The sequence below is a fragment of the Lates calcarifer genome, linkage group LG19 (assembly GCF_001640805.2).
Source record: "Lates calcarifer isolate ASB-BC8 linkage group LG19, TLL_Latcal_v3, whole genome shotgun sequence".
NCBI classification, from domain to species: Eukaryota; Metazoa; Chordata; class Actinopteri; family Centropomidae; genus Lates; species Lates calcarifer.
Genome location: NC_066851.1, coordinates 18,033,468 through 18,055,502, shown reverse-complemented (window position 1 = coordinate 18,055,502; position 22,035 = coordinate 18,033,468). Strand labels below are relative to the sequence as shown.

Here is a 22,035-nt window from a genome sequence, read left to right as displayed (position 1 = left end):
TTTTAGTCATGAAATCAAAATATGAACTACCACATTTCCCACATTTGGTCACTTCCAATAACACCATGGAAATGTCTTTGTACCATTGTACTGGGCCGCTCCCGGGAAACTGCACTGTATGTGTTTGCATGGATACCAAACAGATGTCAGTATATGGCGCCGCCTACATGTGAACTCTTTATTGTTTTCAGATCACTGACGACAGACCCACACACACCTCGAACTGACTGTGGCCTCATGATGGAGACGGCCAAATGAAACCATCTGTTGCAGATAAAATTAGACACACAGGACTTAACGGAGAATACAGTTTGTCACCACCTTTAGGGATGTAACGGGCCCCAGGATTAGAGAGTTCACAGCTTCAGTCAGGTTCACATAGTTCCTCGTTTCTATACTGATTGTGGAAAGACCGTCTTCTATATTGTTTAAGTTATTTTCATCCTTTGCCAGTTTTAGATCTACTGTATTTAGGGCTGAAAATAATGATTGTTTTCATTATTGATCCATCTGCTGCGTGTTTCCTGTAGATCCAAAATGTCTATCCAAGTTTCCCAGAGTCTTAGGTGACTACAAATGTCTGATTTTGTCTGACAAGCAGTCAAAAACACAAAGACAATTCAAACACTGAGGAAACTAGCAATGCTAGCATTTGAGTAGCTAGAACCAGAGAATTTTGGTGTTTTCTTTCTTTATAAAAAACTCAAAATGATTAATTGATTATCAGGATTGCTGCAGATTAATTTCCTGTTGACTGACTAATCAATTATTCAAACTGTACTTGTACACAGCTTTGGGCCAGCTGCCGGTTGAGCTGCCCACCCATAGATGTATTATAAGACCAAATTTCCAGCATGTCTGATCCCTGAGGTAGTAAACAGCTGCTAAATATTAGCATATTGTCATTATGAGCATGTTAGCGTGTTAAGACTAGCATGATAACAGATGTTTTATTGTGCAAAACCTGATGAAAAAAATCTAAGAAGGCGAAATCTGTCTTTGGTTGAACTGCTCCCAAGTACAGAGTAGACATTGTTGCATAAAGGGCTAGTGTCTGCAGCATGTTTTAGCTTCTCAGATAGACCAGAGTTAGAGCGGAACCTAGCAAAACACAGCGAGTTTGAGCTTCAGTCACTCAGCAGATTAAGTGATTCTGCATCAGTGGTGTCAGGTATAGGAATCTGCTCTTTATGTAATATTTTTCATAACTGTTTTTCCAATGAGGCGATATCAATTCCTCTCTGTCTCTCTCTTTTCCTTTGGCCCATTTCCTCCTCATTGAGGGGAGAGACTTTGTCTCACATCATAAAACAATATTTCCACCATCTACGGTTATTCCCTAAATAGATGTTACATACTGACGCTGTGAACGTTCCATGGACTCAACCCATCTAACAGATGTCCGAATGCTTCGGTAAAGTGACCAAAACGGCAGCATTGGAAGAGAGGGGGTGTGGGGCTCATTTTAACGGAACCAGGACAAGTCTCTAGGGATGTTTTTGTCACTTTCCCTGGCAGTCTAATCCTGCAGCAGCAGCTTCCCATGACCTAAAGTGGTTTGCTTTCATGTGTGGCTTTTTTGTGAAGATATGAAATGCTGAGGTAGCGTTAAAACTACCAAGGAACATTTATGGGTTTCTTTGTCAGCGGTGAGGTGCTACTATAAAGCCTCTGAAACATTTCAAAGCTTAAGTATATCTCTATATATCCCTAAATATGCAGCAATTAAAGTTAGAATTTTATTCAAAGCATCTTTTAGGCCACAAGAGTCCAAGATACACTGGTATCCAGTAGAAGTAAAACAATATTCATCATTATACTCCCAAAACATCAGGCTGCAGGCTACATAAAGTTGTTCAATTTTACTATAAAGAAATAAGAAATAACACAGAAACAATGCAAGTGTTTTAATCAAAATGTGAAATACTATCAGGACCACAGGCATCAGAATTCAAGAGTAATGTCTACAGGCTAACCAGCGAACAAGTGTCAAGTCTGTCTGATTCTGGTACATGGACAAATGTGGTGCGCCTCAAAGTCTCTTCAGCATTCATCAGCATATGGGATATAGTCTGATAGGTACAGGAAGCTGCTTAAACAAGATAAACTTTATTCAAGTGAGTTCTAACACTATTTAAGGACTTTACAGTGCCAATATGTGGATCTTTCCTGGAGGCAGTAGGTACCACGGCAGACCTTGTGCGTATCAAACTTGCAAAAAGTCTCAGAGGAGAAGATTTGTTTGTTCACTTTCAGCAAGCATACATCATAATTTCAACTTAGATGTTGACATAAATGCTACTTACAAGTCTGAAATTCATCATTAGGATAACTGAAGTGGCACAAATGCAGCATCACATACAAAACCTCAGGACTGTATGGTGTGATCAGTGACCGACAGTAGCCTGGCAACATGAGCAAAACCACCCTGACTGGTGCATAGACATAATATGACATCATCTTATTTAAAAATGTACAGTCCTGCCCATTTTAAATTACTTAAAGCAGTTCAGACAAAACACAGACAGACGGAGCTCTGAATGGAAAGCACCGAAACTGTTCCAACGTTAGAGGGAAATAATGTATTCATGTGAGATCCCATCTCTTATAGCAAGGAGCTGATACTTCCTCTATCAGCAATCTATAAACCTAACTCTTAGACATCAGGTGTCAGTCCAACCATGATGCTATAAAGCAGCTGTAGAGAGCTCTCTGTACTCTGGATCTGGCCCATGTTAGATTAACTTTCAGCCCGGGGCAGGTGGGTGACAGACTGCCGAGGGAATCACTGCTTTGTTTCCCCAGTCAGTTCAGCAGGCTGAATGAATTATTGAGGCGCCTTTTGGTAATTAGACTTCAGAACGCTTAATGATCTGCAGTGATTATATAGACTAGATAATCATAAGAAAATTTGCATTGGAGTTATGGTTATGATTTTTCCAATAGCGCTCGACCCAGCCAAGAGTCTAATTCAGCAAAGTATCTGATGGGAGGTGCCCACTTAATAACACAAGTCACACATGTGCCTGGTTTTTGCATAAGGACTCAATCTGGTTTAACAGTACAGTTACATCAGATCCTGCGCATTAGTAAAAGGCGTCAGGGGCTTTATAAGCATTGTCCTCCTCGTCACAGTGACAATGCCATCTGTATCCACATCCTTCCACCGTCCCCGACGGTTCTCAAAGCCACATCGTCACACGGCAGAAACATACCTTTTTTTTCTTTTCTTTTTTTAAACTTTTATCTGTACAGAGAGTGTGTGATATTATCAGAGAGAAGCAGATGTGAGAGTTTAATCACAGCACAGCCAGTCAGCCTCTCCCTCCCTCTGGTTCATAACATCCTCCCTGTGGCTGCGACAGCCTGAACACAGCCAGATGGACCTGCATTTAAAATGTGATGAGGACATAATGTTGCAGCAATTTCAAAAAAATAAAAAATAAATTAAAAAATGCAGAAAAGTTGAACCCCACAACCTCCTTGCTACCCCAACGGCCCAAACTCTCTCTCCCTCTCTCTCTAGCTACCCCACAAAATGAAAAATCGCTCAGCACAGGTGGGCCGTCTGTTGTTTCAGATCGACAAGAGCACCAGCAGCAGAGGAGAGACATGAAACCATGGCAAGCTGCCACTGTCCAGGCCTGGAGCCAGGACCTTCCACCCCTCCCTCTTGTCTCCTACGCTCTGAATCCTCTGTATCCCTCTCTCCCACTGCTCCCTCAGGGCCTGCCCAGCCCACAACGGAGGGATTTTTATCATGCTTTTGGTGAAAGAGAGCTCTACTTTGCGCAGATATCGGTAACTCAAAAGAGACCAGCTGCCTTTCCAGGTTATCTCATACCTCACAGTATCTGTGATGCAACATGGCAGGGGTAATTGGACGCTAGTGGCAAAAGACAATAGGGATATGCTTTGTTTTGGCTTGGGCCCAGTTGAGGTAGCCAAAACATATCATAGTGAGTTAACAAGGTATACAAAGACAGGCCCTTTGGTGGCAAATCCAAGAGCAACAGTGAGGCTTTCTGCTGTCATTCATCTGGTCACTTGAAACGGATCTGGTCTTCAGGGAAGAAAAGGGGCTGATAAAACTAAAGGAGAGATTATAAAAACATCAGAAAAAGAGCTTGTCCTGATATCAGAAGGATGCTTTTGAAGCTCTGGCTGAAGCTACATCAGCCATTCCTCGCCTGCAGCTGATGTAACACCCTCCTATTGACCTTCCTGTCTGCAGTATCTGCAGCAGAGAGAAGCTCTAAAGTCATGTGAACTGGCTGTTCTCGCTTCTGAAAATGTGATTTTGTGTGTTTACTGATGTCAGATCGGTTACATAATCCTCGGCCACACCCTTCAGACAGGCAGGAAGCAGCTGTTAAACTGATCACATGGAACAGTGGGTTCCTCATCATCACAACATTGCAAGTCTTCCTTTCCTTCTTTTCTCACACTTTCCTGTTTTTCTGCAGGTTTGCCCCCATGCATACTTAAATCACAACGCATAGCTACCAGGATTCATAGGAGGGCTATTCAACATCAAGGCCAAAGATGAAGATGAATGGTGGTAAGAATAAAAGATCTCAGAATTAATATGGAAAATTTAGTGGCCTATGTTGCCATGTTTTTAAAAGGAAAGTTGGCAGTCCATTCCGCCTTTAATATTTTTTTCTAATTCTGTAAAACCAGTTGGAAAGCTGAGACGGTGCTGAAGCGGAGGAGAGACAGGACAGAAAGTTCTGGTGGGATTCAGTCCCGGGGTTGTAGGTGGGCTGCTGCACTCAAATTCCAAATGTTCATTGAAAAGAAAAAGAGAAGAGGCTGAGCAATGAGGGGGGAATACTTCTGACTGAAATGTTTTAGTTAAGGGGGCCTTTCAAATTAAGGACCTGGGCCTGGATCCGAGAACACATGACCCCAAAGTCCAGTTCATTTGATCGATGAACACTGTGTACCAGCCTACTTGAGAAGGTGGTCATGTAGGGGTCATGTGTACTCGAGTGCAGTTCGAATCAGGTGTGAAGAGTAATGTACCAAATCACAGATGTGGACTGCTGTTTAGACATAACTATTCAACACACCGATATAATCACGTGAGCTGCACGGCCATCGCTGATAAAGTATGAAGGTAGGGAAGAAATATAAATAATAGCAGGCATAGTGCAGAGGTTGACTCCATTTTATGGGCTTGGGATCTTGCATACAACATATGTTGCCTAGCCAACGATGCAAGTGTGGTCTTCTTCTTATGTTTATCGGTGAATTACAAACCAGTTAGGAGCATGCCTCCACCGACAGTATCGGAGTGTACACAAGTGTACTCTTGTGTACTCAGCGGAGGAGTGGGGACAATCATACAAAGGGACAGTATGAAGCAATCATACTGTCATAAGATGAAAAACACATCTCACTGCTTTCATCAAGACAACTGTGTTGAGCAACAAAGCTCTAAAAATCCACCAAACACTACCTGCTCAGAACCAGGCTGCAGAAAAAGTCAACTAACTGCTGGACAGAATTTAGCAGCTGAAGAGCAAGATATTTCCATCAGGAGCTGATGGAGACCAAACCTGAGCTAAATGGAGCGTGAATATTAGACTAGAACAAGTGGACACAAACAACTTCACATTAATGCTAATGTTGCACCAAATATGTTAGATAAGTAAATCAGACGGCTTAAAATGTGATAATATAATCAGTGTCCAGAGCCAAAAAAGAAAAAAAAGAAAAAGAAAGAATGTTGCTTTGTTCCAGCCGTTCACAAATGTGTCAACACTGTTTAATCAAATACTCAACACGTGAATATGATGTGAGGGCAATATGTTTGACTCCTGACCCACAGCAGTTTATATGAAACAGAAGACGACTTTTAAACCGTCCATTCTGTGAGAGAGAAGGCCATTAAGTAATCCCGACATATGCATGATTGAATGTCTGTGAATGCAGCAGCATTCATGAGTAACTCCACCTAATTCTTATCTTTAATTGAGCTCAGATATAAAAACAATGACCTAATACTAGGCCTGGAGCCACTGTGCACACAAATATGCTTAGAAAATGATTATCAGCTGCAGCAGAGGGACAAGAGGGCAAACATTTAGCTGTTAACGTGTTGAATTTACTTCTAGTCTTTCTATTAGCCTGAAGTCTTTCTGTACGTCATATTTTTAGTTTACATGTCCTTCATCCATACAGTAGGACTCCTGCATGTCAGTTTGTATGCATCCAAGGCCGCACCCACTGAGGTCACAGCAGGCCTCCCTTATTGTGGAGTATCCGGTAAAATTGGTAGAGTCTCTGCATACAATGGACCCAGTGTGCACGCTGCCAGAGCGAGATGGAAAACAAACGAGGAGGGGCGCTGAGCTAAATCGCCGTGACGAGTTTGTAGTCACTCATGGAGGAGGACGAGCGATGACTGGAATGTCAATGAGAGGAGATGATAGGTAGGAAAACAATGACAGAGAGGACAAGAGAGAGAAAAAAAAAAACAAGGGTTGACAAGCGCTCAGGCTTGAGTCACATCTCTTCTTGACACAGGAGTGGTAGTGTTCTTAAAGTCAAACCAAAATCAAAATCAATATCTTCAATATCTTCCTGCCATGATGTTATGTTAGAGAACATTAGACACTAAAAATAGCTCATAATATCCCTACAGTCAACCAGCTTGGAAAGTGGAAGTTGTTTATTTAATATTTCAGTTTTTTAGTGGCCTGAATGAACAACAACATTTCCCATAAGTCTTTCCTAGACCCCAAATGTTTATGGACTAAAGATCACAGGTCAAAAATAGAGACAAGTTTGAGCTTGGTTTTGTCTAAGTACTGTAAATATTGATGGGAGCTGTCCTGCCCTATTTTTCTGTGCACACAAATAGAGCATTCAACTAAAAAAAGTCACAAAAGTTTGGATTCCTAACAACACCAGCTGTAGTGGATTCTGATTTGCCTTAGAAAATGGAAAGTAAAGCCCAGGAACACACCTCTATTTCTTCAGAAAGACTGATGAAAGAAAGTCTGAATGAGAGATTGTATCAACTCGCAGACGTTAGAGGAACAGAGGCTGGTGACCCCATGGCGCTCGATAGGAAATGCCACAGGACGATGTTTTCACAAATATGTCAACCATTATCCTAATCTGAAATCATGCTAATAGCTGCAGTATAATTTTAGATGTTGTTTCCTTGCACAAAAGTGTGGAAAATAAGATTTCAGTTTAACTTTAAAAGCAAGTTTCTTGATATTTTGCTTGTATTTTAATGAAAAAGTCTACTGTTTTACATCTGCACGCACGCTATGCCAGTCTTAACTCCAAATACAAGACACCAGATGGAACATAAACCAGAGCAAATCTCTAAAAAGTGAACTCTGACAGGATCTCTGTTGTGCACTCTTAGCCTGCAAAGACCCCAGCTGTCGTTCTGATATTATTTAACAGACGTCTTCAGTGGTCACAGAGTGTTCCCACATAATGAAAGCCCACCACAGGGACCCTCTAGAGACCATCACTTGGGAAAACATTTTTTCTGCATTTGCCTTTTATTTGCCTGGCGAGGGAATCGAAGGCCTGTTTGTGTTATGGGGAGGCGGTAGCCAAGGAGACCGGAGTTTCTCAGACGACCAGCATTCCAGGTTATTTCTAACATCTCTCACTTTTTGTATGATTTGTAGAGCCTCTTTAATGTTAAAGCATATCTTTGAGCGGATATTATAATTTTAAAATACCCAACATAAATGCATCACACTCCAGATCCAGAACATGTCTGAAGATTCATACCTCTTATGGAAATAACACATTATTAGTGCTTGATTATTCACTGGTCTGTGGTTGGACGAGCTTGGTAGCATTTCCAGAAATGTGGCTCAGAAATCCCCCTGCCACAAGAACCTTTATTTGATTTGGTCCAAGAAGAAATTTATCAAGGAAAACCACAAGATTTTTACGGTTGACATCCAACAGGAAAGAAAGTGGTGGTTTGCCCCTAAAAAACTACACTCTGCAGTGTTTAGGAGAGGGTGTGTGATGAGCATGGCTGATCAGTTCTCTTAGAAATATCATGTTATGTTTTCGTGTTTTATATGCTGTTTTACTGTGTGTCGTAGCTGGGAAGCATTTTCAAGTCTCCAGCCTTTGGATTTCTCCACATGCTCCAGTGTGGGGCTGTAGTAAAACAGTAAATAAAATTTGATATATATTGAGAAACCAAAAGGAAGGAATAATCTTACTTATTACTAGGACTAAGTAGCTCCACTCTACAGTGCACAACCAATGCTTTTTCCTTATTTCTGTGTCTTCTACATGGACCAATAACTAATGGGTTGTTGACCGCACAGTGTAATGGCAATAGAATAATGACACCACCTGTGTCTACTTTCACTACACAATTCTCTCTGCCACCGAGTACCAAATCTCCCGGGAAAACGAGGGTTTCATTTATGGCTCAAAGAAAGTGCATCTGCCATTGTTGAACCAAAACAGGAAGAGGAAAGATGCTTTTGTTTTCCCTGGTAGCTGGTAGCTTTGCTAATGTAATGGAAAAGACGGACAGTGGAACATCTGGAGTAACTGTAGAAACCCCAGTCGGCAAAAGACAAAGTCAGAGAAGCTAAAGAGACCAAAGAGGGAGAGTGACAGAAAACAAGAGTGAACCTTAGGCATTCACTCGATGGCGAGAGCTCCAGGGCGTGAGAGGGTTCAAAACCACTCTACTATCATGGGTTTGGGATCTGAAAGCAATCCAGTGTTTGCAACAGTGGCACCAACAGTAACACCTCTCGGAAACACTAGGGGGACAAAGTTAAAAAGTTGTCTGTTCTCACTTGTAAAAAGAATTAGCTGGACACAAAAGGTCAGCTGGAGACCAACTTATGCAGCTGCAATATTTCCGTTAGAATCTTGGTTAAGTCTTCCTCGGCTTAAATCAAAGTGTTTTTGAAAAATAAATACAAAGAAAATAAATAAATCTGTCGCCATTATCATTGTAAACTGAATGTGTACTGTACGAGAATGAAAAGTAGGATGCATGGATGAATCATTACAACCAAGTCTTATTTTTGAGGAAACTCTGGACAGGAGTAACATCTCTCTTCCTCAACAATAATCAACAATGTGCCCTTAAGCAAGGCATTGTGTCACTGGTCCCTCCAGTGTAGCGGCTGTCATAGAAAACAGAAAAGACAAAAAGAGCTCCCAGATGTAAATGTGTATGATTATGTTATGAATAAAAAAGGAGCACACACCCACACACACACCGTCAGACTTTCCTGGACAATTAAAGGTCAAAAAACACACCACAGTGGATCCATATGAATGTTAAACTTTGTCAGAATCCATTAACATCTACACCCACTTCAAAACACATCTCGGGTGTCTGCTGCTCTGCTCAATGCAACATCCAGATCCCTCGTTGAGATACAGCTCACACTGGAGGCTCGCTGAAGCTGCCAGAAGTGGACCACATCACACACGGCAATTACGAAAACTGCAGCACCGGTTTGTAAACGGGGCTATCTTTATCCATATGGAGCTGAATGGAGCCGAGTCACAGGAGGGAACAGTTTTCTGGAGGTGAGCCTCGATGGTCTGCGTACCATCAGGCTAAAAGCTGCAGGTTCGGGCCTTGACGACAAAGTAAACAAACTCTGGGACAGTTTTTGTTGTAGAAATTTGAACATAAAACTATGATCCTTATGTGCATGTTTCCAGTTACTACATTAACTCATACAGTTTATATTACTCCACTGATTTACCAGTCATAAACAGGAGACCACAAAGGTGGCCACCTGCCATACTAAATCTGTAAACAGCAACAGCAGACAAAACACACAGAGTCAGGTTTCAAGTTTCCATGAATTCCTTAAAAATGTGTATTTCATTGAGACTATAGTTACATAAAGACCACCACATTAGGGGACACAGAGACAAATCTGAAGGTCATCTTCTTATATAATGCAAACTTAACCTTGCATTTGGGAAGCTGCGCACCCTAACACTTGCCAGCTGCCTACAGCATAATATTTCTCAGTTGCTCAACAAACTTTGTGGAAACACAGACAAACAGACATGCAGGGCGGGTGATTAATGTATCTCTCGCTCCAATCCGACATTCACTGGCATTCACAGATTCTGTCCAAAGGAAAGGCTGATTGGTTTTCCGGCAGCAGTGAGAGTTTTTTTCCCCTATTCACTCAGTGACTCTCCAGTTGCAGACAGCATACTGTACAGTGGTTATTTTTCAAATACCAGCATTTGGTCACTTTGCCCCACTAATATTCTAAAAATGATGTGGGAACGTGTGAGGGAGAGAAGATAATAAGCCTGTTAGATACATCAAACATGAGAATTTAGAAAATCTACTCAGCATTCCTTCATGCTGAATTTTGATTGTTTAAGCACCATTAATGGCTTTAATAATGACTGTTTCTAGCTGGTCCATTAGGTTGTGAATACATTCATGCTGCGTCAATTTTGTTCTGCTTAGAAGAGTCACACCACAAAGATTCATGACCTTGACTTTATCTAGATTAAAAATATGAATATTCCCTGTGCTGTAAACTGTATTTCTGTGACATTATGAAGTTAATAAACCATACAATTGTAACTTTTTTACCATCCAATTTCCCTCAGCTATTGATTGACCATGAAGTGAGCCTGGCTTAAAATGACAGTCTCTGGTCACTGTTCCCGCTGCCTCTCTCTTAAACATGACTTACAAGGAGAAGGAGAGCACAGGCATGTAATTTTTGTGCACTTTGTGAATCATTAGTGCGGTGATTGATCTGAAGTGGGATTTATGTGGCATTTACGGGATAAAAATGTAACCAAAAGTAAAGCACTTGGTCGATGATTGCTCACAGCGATTTAAGTGCAGTTTAAGCTTAGACTGAAACCAACCGTGACACTTTTAAAAGAATAAGAAAGAAAGAAAGAAAGAAAGAAAACCACCCTATGTTGAAAATTGCCTGTTAGGAGGGGTGGATAGATTTGTTTCTGAAACGATTAATTTCTCCAGTCGTCATCTGCTCCTGAATAATTCACTAGACATTTTTGGAAACTTTTTTATTTTCTTAAACTCGGGGACAAATCTAACTGAGTTAAAACCTACAAAGGCTGGACAAACCACACATAAAAAGATGGTTTCCCTTTCACCAGCTTGCACAGATTTTAGTATTCAACAGCCAGGAAGGAGCATAAACGTCCCGACTGAGTAAATACAGATGACACATGGAACAACCGCTCATTAACGGCTGGAGTTCTGACAGTAAACAACCCCACAAACTCCTGTGAGAACTGTTGGGTGTCCTTGTACCAAAACAAACATGGACAACAACCGGCAGAAAGTTTTGCAGAAAGCCAAATGTTTGACGTCAGGTCCAGACTAGCCATTGTTCCACCAGCTTCTGTAACGCAGTGCAATCTCTCATTCAGCACTTCTGTCATTTGTCTCTTTCAAACACAGCAGCACAGGTACATTTCTCATAATTTGATTCTAACTTTTGCTTAGAACTCTAATATTTTAACTTTTTCTCTAACTTTTTTTCTTTTTCCTGCTGCGATTACTGACATGGCTGAACTCACCATGACTCCTCAGCTCCCTCCTCTTCTGTCTGTATGGGAAATTGTCTTCGTGACAGGCCGCTAAAAAGCATAAATATTAAATAAACAATGTTATTAGATTTTTTTTTTTTTTTTTTGGAAACCAACCATCTTTATCTAAACATATGCAGGGAGTCACATGTCATACTGTTGAGTAAGACCCCTTTCTAGCTGATTTTAGTTTTACTACTACAATCCTACAATATGAGCAGTTGACACCTTCACGTCACATGCCAGGTCCTCATGATTGAGGCTTCTTACCGTACATTCTGCAGCACAGATAGAATTAATACTTAAAAAAACATGAAGCTAAAATATTTCAAGCTTAAATTAAACCACAGCTCACCTCATCTGTCCAGCAACACCATGTTTCCTCATCCCTGTTGCAGACTGTACTAATTAGCAGAGCACTTGCAGGTGAGGTGCCGAGGCCGGAGAAGAAGAAGGGGCAGGGCTGTGTCAGCAGCATGGTTGTGTTCAGGAGCCTTCAGTCCAGGCATATCAAATAATTTCCCCAAAAACTGTTCCTTTAAAGGCAGAGAGCCAGCACAGCGATGATCTTTCACAGTTGACAGAAAACATTGCTGACATGGGTTTTTTATTTAAACCTGCAACAAAACTCTGAAGACAGCAGCCGTTTAAACAGAAGCCTGATGTTCTCTTGTAAATATTATTAAGAGATTTTGGTTTCCATGGCAGAAACATGCACAAAATCTGACTTTTCTACACAGATTCTTGTCCTGAAGTCCAACCTCGAAGGCCAATTTGGCGCCGTAACAGATCTTGCACGTAGAAATTGTCGCCAAGTGTTGCACAAGCAGGATTTATGAGCCATCTTTTGTCCAAGTCAAGCCTAGTGAAGCAGTGGCCATCTACCGTAAACTTTAAAAAGGCCAAGAAATAGAAAAGAAAGTAGCTGTAGCTGCTCAGTGGGAAATACTTTTAGACTTGTGATTACTCTGACTGCGTGCCAAGTCTACAACGAGGTGAGACAGGACCCACTGAGTTCCTAAAACTGACAAATGAGTCCTGATCTAGCAACTGCAAAATCTCACATTTGAGTTAATGTGTCGCCATTTATGTTCCAAAAAATATAAAAACCTCTCTGTACACCTTCTCTTACCTTTAATGGGCCCAGTGGTGCTGAAATAAAGCAGCGTGAGTTGGCATCACAGCCAAATTTAGGCTCTAATGAGCAGAAATTTACCTTGACACGTTCAGAGTTTTGGAGGTACCAGAGGGGAAGTCACGAACAACTAAGAGACTGTCAACAGGTGCTAAATTATAGGGCCGTGGTCAGGAGATATTTGACACCTTTCAGTGAAAAGTGGTTTGATCTACGATGAGGATGGAGGTTTTTTGTGAGGAAGGCTGCTGTGGTTTCAGTGAACGGGAAGACGCCTTTAGGACTGCAGAGGAGAGAAGCTTGATTTACTGACTGTAGGCAGTAGAAGCTGTGGAGGCCAGCGAACAAAGACGGTATTGTGTCTTTTGATCACTTATTGAGATGGAGAGGGGAAACTATTCAAAGCCTCACAAAGTGTAAATATTTAACCAGTCAGTGTTGGACATATTTCTGCTGTCGATTCTCTTATTCATTCATGTATGTGGAAAAGTAGGAAGACGAAACAACTACAAGCAACTTTAAACTGAATTAACTGATTTTTTTGTTACACATGGGCACTGCAACAAACTCTAAACATTTTACTGACATTTTGTCAGTGAACCTGAACAATTAATCCAGTAGACACTAAAAAACATTAGCATTGGTTTGAAGCTGTGGTTCTGGACACCTAGTAAATGCAAGCTCACTTTTCACTCTCATTTTAGCTCCACTTTTGATCTCCATCGCCTATTGAGGGAAATATTTGGCTGCTTAATGCTCTTCTATGTTCAATTGCTAGTTGGTGACTTTGTTTTTTTGCTGTTTTGCAGGTTGTGTATGATGGTTTTTCTGAAACTGATGCTATGAGAGCAAGAGTGAATCAAAACTGTAAAGTTGCTGGAAAGAAAACCAAGACAATGAACTGAAAGGTGCTAAAATGCTGCATTGAGCTCAAGGTACCCTTAAAGTTGAGTGATAATTCTTTATGGGGTCATCAAGATGAATAATGCCTTCCACATTACACTTTGTCATTAGACCCATTGTTAATATAAACAATATAAACAAAAAATACATATTATTTATGATTGAGAAATCACACAAAACATAAAAGGAGACAGGCACATTGAGAAAGCAGTTTGCAGAATTCAGCGGGAAACACTTAGAATTCATGCTGCGAAAACAAGAATACCACTAAAAGCCATTAAAATATTTGGGTCTTAATCAGCCTCAACTGATCTTTGCTGTGCTTTAATTCAGAATAATATCCCACCTTCAGTCCCTGCGCTGTTTCATATAAAGCCATTGTCTGATTGTGGAAAATTGGAGTCATGCTCTTTAGAATAAAACACCCCATAATTTGATCCAGCACGCCTTTCTGCTGGTTACTACTCAGCTAATGAGTTCCAGCAAAGCGGCTTTTGACAGTGAATATGAGGCGATATTGTAAAACTGTGGCTCTAAAATGTGAAAAGAAACAGGTTTGGAGTTGCTGTTGCTGAAATACCTCAGGCTGAGTGACGAGCAGATGACACGTCACAGCGCCGTCACCGGTGAGGCATCAAAACTACCCCCCCTTGTCAGGATGTTGACAAGGAACATGAAAGGCACCTTACCACCAGACACTTTATGTCAACAAGCAAAATATCAGACTGTGTGAGAGAGACGTGAACACAGACCTGCTGCTGCTGTAATCCAGAAAACAGACTTGCATAGTTAAGAGTGAAATATGAAGTATCTCTCTCAGTCAGAAAGAAAAAAAGATGTGATGCAGGTTACAGCACAATGAATAGGCAACAAATCTTAAAGCAGAGAATGGGGCTCGGGGGGAAACAGTGAGGCTAAATACTGCAGCGACAAAACCAGATGTTGATGATATACAAGCACTCCTGGGTAAAATTTATTATCTGTTGTATCCAAGCAGAAGGCTACTTGTTTTATTTGAGCACGCATCCAACTTTTAATTCCTTGACTTATGACAGATAATATTTCCTGAATTTGGTGTTCATAAATACTGTGTTCAGTCCCGTCCCTTTCCAGTTGCACTTGAAATTCTAAGGACTCATCATTTTTAACAAACCTTAATTTCAGATTTCAGACAGAGGTTGACAAGAGCTGGCTTGAGAAATGTTGCTCAGCAACATTACATTTGTTGTTTTAACATCTGTAGCTAGCTAACAAATGAAGCTAACGTTTGCTCCATGAGCTTGCTGAAAACACAGTGTTCAGTTGATTTCTTTTTACATCTCAAGCTGAATTGTTTTAAAGCAAGAATTCTGTGAAAGATGTATGAAATATGCACTTGATGGCAACATATTAAAGCCTCCACTTATTATAAGAAGTTATAATTGATTAAAAAAGAGAGGGTTGTGGGTAAAAAAAATCTGCTCCTTGTTCTTTACATCACAAGTAAGTAAGTGATGAGTAGCCTAAGTGACTTGAGAGAGAATTTTTTGTCATGTCTTTAAAAGGAAATGATCACATAGCATCCTCAGAAACATGCAGACTCTTCATTTCCTGTTATTGAGGAACTCACTGTTGCTATAGCAGCACAACACAAAGACACAACCTCCCTAACAAACAACTACAGTTGCCAAGGAAATTGCAGCTTACCACAGTGTTTATTTGTTTGACCTTTCTTTTCCGACTAAATACTTGAGCCTCTGCCAGGTCCCAGCGTTAAATGGGCCTTAATGACAATGGTTTACCGTAGCACAGTGGGTTTAAATGACTGTTTTGAATTCAAACAATCTAACTGGTTTTCATGAGATGCTTTTTTTTAATCAGAAATGTCTGCCGCCATGTTTTTCTCTTGATGATACCCAATTCTGGCTTTCCTCCCCTGACATTTCCCATGAACATTCAAATGTTTGATGCTTGACCTGCACTTACCCCAGCCTGCAGTGTTTGTACATGCATCTGTGTAAGTGTGTGTCTGTGTGTCTGTGAGTACATGAGGGTATTTGTTTTGTTTGAGGGGCCATAACTGAAAGGCATTCAAGTCAAACATGGTTTGAACTTGTCTGCCATCTCTGACTTCTTGCACAGAGGCGGTGGAATATTTAGGTGACACTTAGCAACCATGGGAATAAAACAATAAGTCTGCAAAAAAAATCATTAGTAATTTTCTTCACCAGCGTATTATTGAAATTTTTGCATGGGAGTAGTGGAGCAAGAAGGAGCAGCCACAGTGAGCTGTTAGATGAAGAGCTGTCGGTCACAGGCTCCATACCAACTCCTCAGTAAGGTAACAAACTTCACTTCATCCCACAGTTTTTTGGAAACCAGCTCACACAGTGTACTGCATGAAATCACATTACGGTTGCAATAGTTAACAGCTGACTTCTCTATTAAAAAAACATGAGTTTGTTTGGCTGCACTGTAAACAGATACACTAGCTTCTCAAAGAGCGGTTGCTGTAATTAAACCACACTGTTGTCATTACAGTGATCAAAGCTAGTGCCAGATCAACAAGAACTGAATCTGAAAGCATTAATGTCAACAGTAAGACAAGATGTAAAAGAAACACAATATGAAAAGACATGTGAAAAGTAAAATGAAAAAAGGAGATTAAAAAAATGAGATATGAAGAAGAGTCTGAATTTAATTTTAGAAAAGGCAATTGCAAAAAGAAAAATGTGAAGTTGGAGCAGAGCCAGAAACCAGACTGGTCCCTGATGATCTAAGAGGTCTGGATCATTCAACTAAGCAGCAGACCACAAAGGTATTTAAACCATCCAGTGTTTAATTAAGCAGCAGCAGTAATTTAAATGTAGCTCTTTGACACACAGGAAACCAGTGCAAAGATCTGAGAGATGGACTGCAACACTCTTGCAGCAGTGTTCAAAGTAAGCTGCAGCTTTTCAGCCAGAACTGTAGAGACATTATTACAATAGTTAAAATGGCAGAAAGCACTGCTCCAACAGAGCTGAGCAGCAGGAGATTGTGCAGCATGTCAACAAGCTGGAAAGCTCAGAAAATCTTCTCTCCAGTCATCATGACACCAGGATTCACTTGCTTAGTATGTTCAAACAAGCTAAGTATAACTCAGCAGAGGGTGAACAACATGATGAAAGAGAGAGGTCGCGTACGAGATGATGTGATGCAAGATAAATGACTCCACAAATATGTCAGTAAATTGAGTGATGGTGACGTTCAGGGCAACTGAGGAAAACCTTGATAAAAGGGTACGGTGTTGTGGTGTAGACTTCATCAATATTACATATGTCGGTTTGTAATGGGTCTGTCATGTCCTCTGTGTACAGCACCTTAGTAGGGATCATCAAGTCTCTCTGGGAAAGTGTTTTCTCTGTTTACAAAAGTACCATTATTCAGTTGCCTACAGCGCAGGACCAATCAAGACTTTTACCTCTGATGTGGAGATAAATCCTCAATCCAGAGACCATTAATCGCCCCCCAGCAACCACAGCAAACCACAGATGCTCCAGTGTTTCCCTGTTTGGCTCAGATCACTGGAGGAGTATGAGGTAATGGGAGCATCAAAGGCGAGCAGAGATAAAGAGTGCAGACATTGACCCTGGAAAAACCCTGGGTGTCTGAGGGAGAAAAGAGAGAGATAGCATGTGAATTGATGTGACCCCAGTGGAAGAAGTCCTCAAATCTTTCAGCAAAAGGATTCCACTGTTACTTTTATCTGTATTAAATGACAAGTAAACAATTAGATAAAAGCAAGAATCAGAAGGAAAATGTCGAAAGTATCCAAAGTAAAACAAATGATTGTGAGGAGGAACAGAGTTTAGTTTCACTGTAAAAACTTTGCGTTCCTAGTTTTAGTCATGTTCATGCTTTCACATCAGTTAATGAAATCCAGGGGGTAAAGGAGGACAGAGGGAAGAAAAAAAGGAAAGACGACTATTGGCAACTGACAAAGCAATTTCACCTCACGGTCCATTTAGTAGCTGCTCTAGAGCTTTTAATGCTATCTCTGCTATCCTTTTATGGATTTCTTGTCTACGCTGACCAAAAAGTGAAAACTTCAACTTTATAGTTTGTTTAAGAAAAATACACCTTAAAAAGTGTATGATTTACCCCTGAAATTTAGTGGAGCAAGAATTGAAATCATCCATAAATGGAAAAGTAGACATGGTTCATAAATTGACTGTCACAGCTCAGGTAAAAGAGGGAGCTTTTTTTTAGGCTTGACAGGCATAAGTAGGCAAAGACAAAGGAGGTGAAGTCAGGGTGTAGGCAGGACTTGTAACAGAAGAGGCAGATAATCCAGGTAAAAAGCCAAATCTAAACACTGGCAGCTGGAAAGCTATGGTGTGGATTGATCTGGCAGAGAGTGAGAAAGGTGAACAGGTGGGCGGGGAAGAGTCAGACGGCTGCAAGTCAGGAGGAGGGGACACTGGTTCTGAAATGATAGCAGAGTCCTTGCAAATGCAGGCAGAGAATGAATGAATAAACTGTGACACTGATATTTTATCAAACCCCTGAGGGAAATTTCTGAATATTAAATTCATTTGCTAGTACAGTGGGCTTGTTGCTAGTCGCTGCAGCTGGAAACATGGTTATTGAGAGCAGTGAGAATGAAACAGAACAGTTAAGTTGCAGACTTGCTTCATAGAGCTGAGAGAATCTGCAGAGTTCATCACTTCAAACAATGGTTCTTTGCATTTTGTAATCATGTGAGCCATTACTAACATACAGGTATTAATTACAGCCACTTTAAGCACAGTATTTGAGAAAAATGTACTTGGTTATTCTCAGTGTCGCTGTATAACCATCTGCTGCAGACATCACAGCCTTTGAATTTACATTCCTCTATGTGCTTTGTATCTGAATGTACAGTATATGCATGCATACTCTCCAAAAATATTAAATTGAAGTATCCAAGCGTGTGAAACTGCAGCACTTCCCTGAATGACTCAGCATGTCCTTCAGTGAACGGACACTGTGTCCTCCTCCAACAGGCTGTGGTGCTTCCTGGCCTCATGTTCTTCCCAGCCTCATCTTCTCCTCCTCTGGGTCTCCATCTAATAGATCTGGCAGAGTGACGGGCGACACGCCTGCCACGGTTTGTTTTACCCCACTCCCTGATTTCCCTAAAACGGATCGTGTTTGCTTGTGTTGTGCTCTGCTGCGTGGACCCTGATCCATCACTGTGTGTAATTACAGTGCTGCTCCTATAAATTCAACAAAAACCCCAGAAAATATTGCTGCAGTTAAAACAAGCAGAGCGTAGGGGTTATTTTCAGATCCATGACAGGAAATTTGGACTCATGTTGCAGCTCTGCAAGTAATTTTGGACTTTTCTTCCATTAATCTTACAGCAAATTGAGAAGCCTGTGTAATTTTCTTTTTAATTCCCTGATTAATGCACATGAAATTTAAACATCAAGTTAAATGATGAAGCACTTTCACAGAGGGCAGAGTACCCTGCAGCAAACATGGATGTAGCAGGGCTGTGACTTCATGCCTCAGAATGCCTCAAAAGTAAAACCTTCTTCATTTGACAGTAGCTCACAGTAGCTCCTCTGTGTTTGGTGACTTTAAGCCAAGGGTGTCAGGCCTGTTTGGATCATATGAATTCATTGGTCAAAATGTCACCCGCACAGTCTCTGTGTGTTTGAATGATATGAATGGAACATAAAATAGTATTGTGGCCATTCTCCCAGAGGAAAACATGACAGAATTTTTCAGTCCAAATATCAGATGCCAAATCCAACCAATGTTTTCAGTCGTAAAATTAATAAAGTTTGACTGACTGCTTTACGAGATTTGAATGTGCAGCTCTGTAGGTGAGTTTTCCAAGTTTGTATTCTGATGGTTTTGAAGCTGAAAGGAAATGCAAAACTCTATGCATGCATTTTTGAGATAACCAAATTTTTCCTCAAATGTTGTGTCTGATGGTGATTAGAGCAGACACTGAACCAAAAACAGTAAAGTTATGGTGCAGAAAACCAAAACAATAATCTGCGGGAAAGAAAGGGGACATTATCAGCCTTTCACATGACATACACATCATGTGATCCATTGTTGATATAACATATCTGATTATAGCCACTTTAAACTGTTAACTGTTATTTTCTAAGTGGTGTTCCAGCCCCTTTCCACACTGCCTGGAATATAATTCTACTGAAAAAAGCCTGAATTCTCTTTATTTATTGGCCAAACATGAGTGAAATTGAACTATTCTAGAGTTTAAACACACCAAAATCAGCCTATAAAATGTTTAATTGTAGAATGTAAACTCAGTAAAACCCTTAAATTCCAAGAATAATACCAAAGACGTAACCTCAGTGTCCTCAAAGAAGCCACAGCCACAGTTTAGGGCTCTAAATACTGTAAAACCTTAAATTGAAGCTTCCATCTGCCTGTGTGTCTCAACAAGTGTCCCGATGCTGTGCATGTCTGTGGACTGCTCACCCTCTGCATGTTAATGTCTTCATGTGGTAGCAGTTTGTCTGTATTCACTGTACTTGATTAGTGATGTAGAACATGAAAGCTCTGTGTTAGTCTTGTCTAATTTGAGGGAGGAGGTCTGATCGCAGAGAATTGTAATTACAAGGCAGCAACAGAGACGCACAAGGGGTGCATCAATCTCAGAGGCTGGACGAGAGCCTGGTCGACCCCGGAGGGCAGAGCGCACACCCTGCTGAGGCGTGACCCTCAGCTACCTGGGTGGCTAGGAGAGATTAGCTCTCTGATTAATCTGCAGGGGGGGGGCTTCTGCCTGGCATCCCAGATTTAATGGAAACCACCCCATGAAGAAAATTACAAGGCGAACCTCTCATTCCATGGACATCTATGGAGATTCCCCCCCAGTCTCCAAAACCTGCAGGTAAATCTGTCACTGTAAACCAGAGCTGAAAAGGAGTTGATGATATATCATTATGCTGAATCTTGGTCATTTCTCCCACAAGATGCCAGCACAATATTTCCAGTACTGAGGACTGGATCAGTCCTCTGATCTAGCATGGCTAATAAGGACTTAAAACCAAGTTAGAGTTTTCTCTTAGTCTCTCTTTGCTTGGGCATGTTAGCCTCTGCTGTTAACTAACATTTCTTCTTCCATATAAGACACTGTTCGCTGATGCCAGGAAAGTCAGCAGTTTCCTGCCTGGCACCAGGTGTTATGTGGAAATGGGGTAAATTGCAGGTGTTTATAGTGATTTCACCTTTGTCCAACCTCAGTCAAAGGTTAACAGAGACTAGAAAAAATGTCATCTATCAAAATGTCATCTTGATTAGCAGTCATCCAAGGGGAAAAAAAAAGTACCAACTGTCTGTGTTGAAGCCACCCTGACAGCATCAGTTTTGTTTGGTTGCCATGGCGATTTCATGAGAAGGACTCTCACAGGGTTTGATATCTTTTACAAATCACCCAGCTATAGCAGAAATCAGACATAAGCACACTTAATTCTGAAGGTGTGTCTGTACATGCAGCATGCAAAGACAAAATAAACATAAAATAACAAACATACACAGAAATACATGCATGTGACTTTTCCCAACCATAGATCAGGAGATCGGGGTCAAAATGCACTGCAGCTGGGTGTGTTCTGTCTGTGTTGTAATCATTGCACTCAGGGCTATCTGAGCTCAAAGAGACACTTGAGATTGTCATCATCATCATCGTCATCATCATGGTGCAATCACGTACCAACCTGCAACACTCAGCTGTGCAGCTACATGTCTGCTGCATTTTGTCCAACACCACCTGCACCTGCCGGAAGATAAAAAAATATTATATATAAAATATTTTGTCATAGTATTTTCTTATACAATTCTATTGTCAGTGTTTAGGTTGGTTTGGTCAAGTTTGTATTTTTCCCACTGGGAGTTGCAGAGAGTGGACATTTTAACCATTTATCTATCACTTTTAGCTATAACTGTTTAAACCAGCTCTTCAGGGTTCAAGGTTCAAGGGAGAATTTATTGTCATTGTCTCCATACACAACCTACTCAGTGCACAGTGGAATGAAATAAAAGATATAACTTAAAAATGAAAACAAACAAAAAGTATTTGTGGCTAACTACTGCAACCATTTGTGTGTTACTTTTAGCTATTTCAACCATTTTCCATTATCTTTTTGCTATTTCACAATTTATAATTACTTTCTAACAAATTCAACCACTTTCCCATTATTTTTTTAGCTCTTTAAACCATTTATCCACTGCTTATTTAAAGCATTTATGAATTACTTAGTTGTTTCAACAAGTCTTAGCTTTCTCCTTCAAGCTAGCTATTTACTGTTTATCAGATATTTAACTGATCTAAATTGTTACTTTTATCTTACTTTATTTATCTATCTTATCTTATTTAAGCAATTAAGTCATCACTTAACTATCATGTACACCATTTATCCTGTACTTTATTA

The 22,035-nt window shown here is 40.6% G+C and overlaps 1 long non-coding RNA gene across 1 annotated transcript; it reads right to left on the bottom strand.

The window, feature by feature from the left end:
• Window positions 1–5,586: 5,586 nt before the first annotated feature.
• On the bottom strand, window positions 5,587–19,278 carry LOC108874885 (uncharacterized). Its single transcript, XR_001959794.2, has 4 exons — window positions 17,061–19,278; window positions 11,936–12,116; window positions 11,572–11,631; window positions 5,587–6,412 (listed from the first exon to the last, which is right to left on the bottom strand). It is a non-coding gene; the product is annotated as an uncharacterized LOC108874885 (long non-coding RNA).
• Window positions 19,279–22,035: the final 2,757 nt, after the last annotated feature.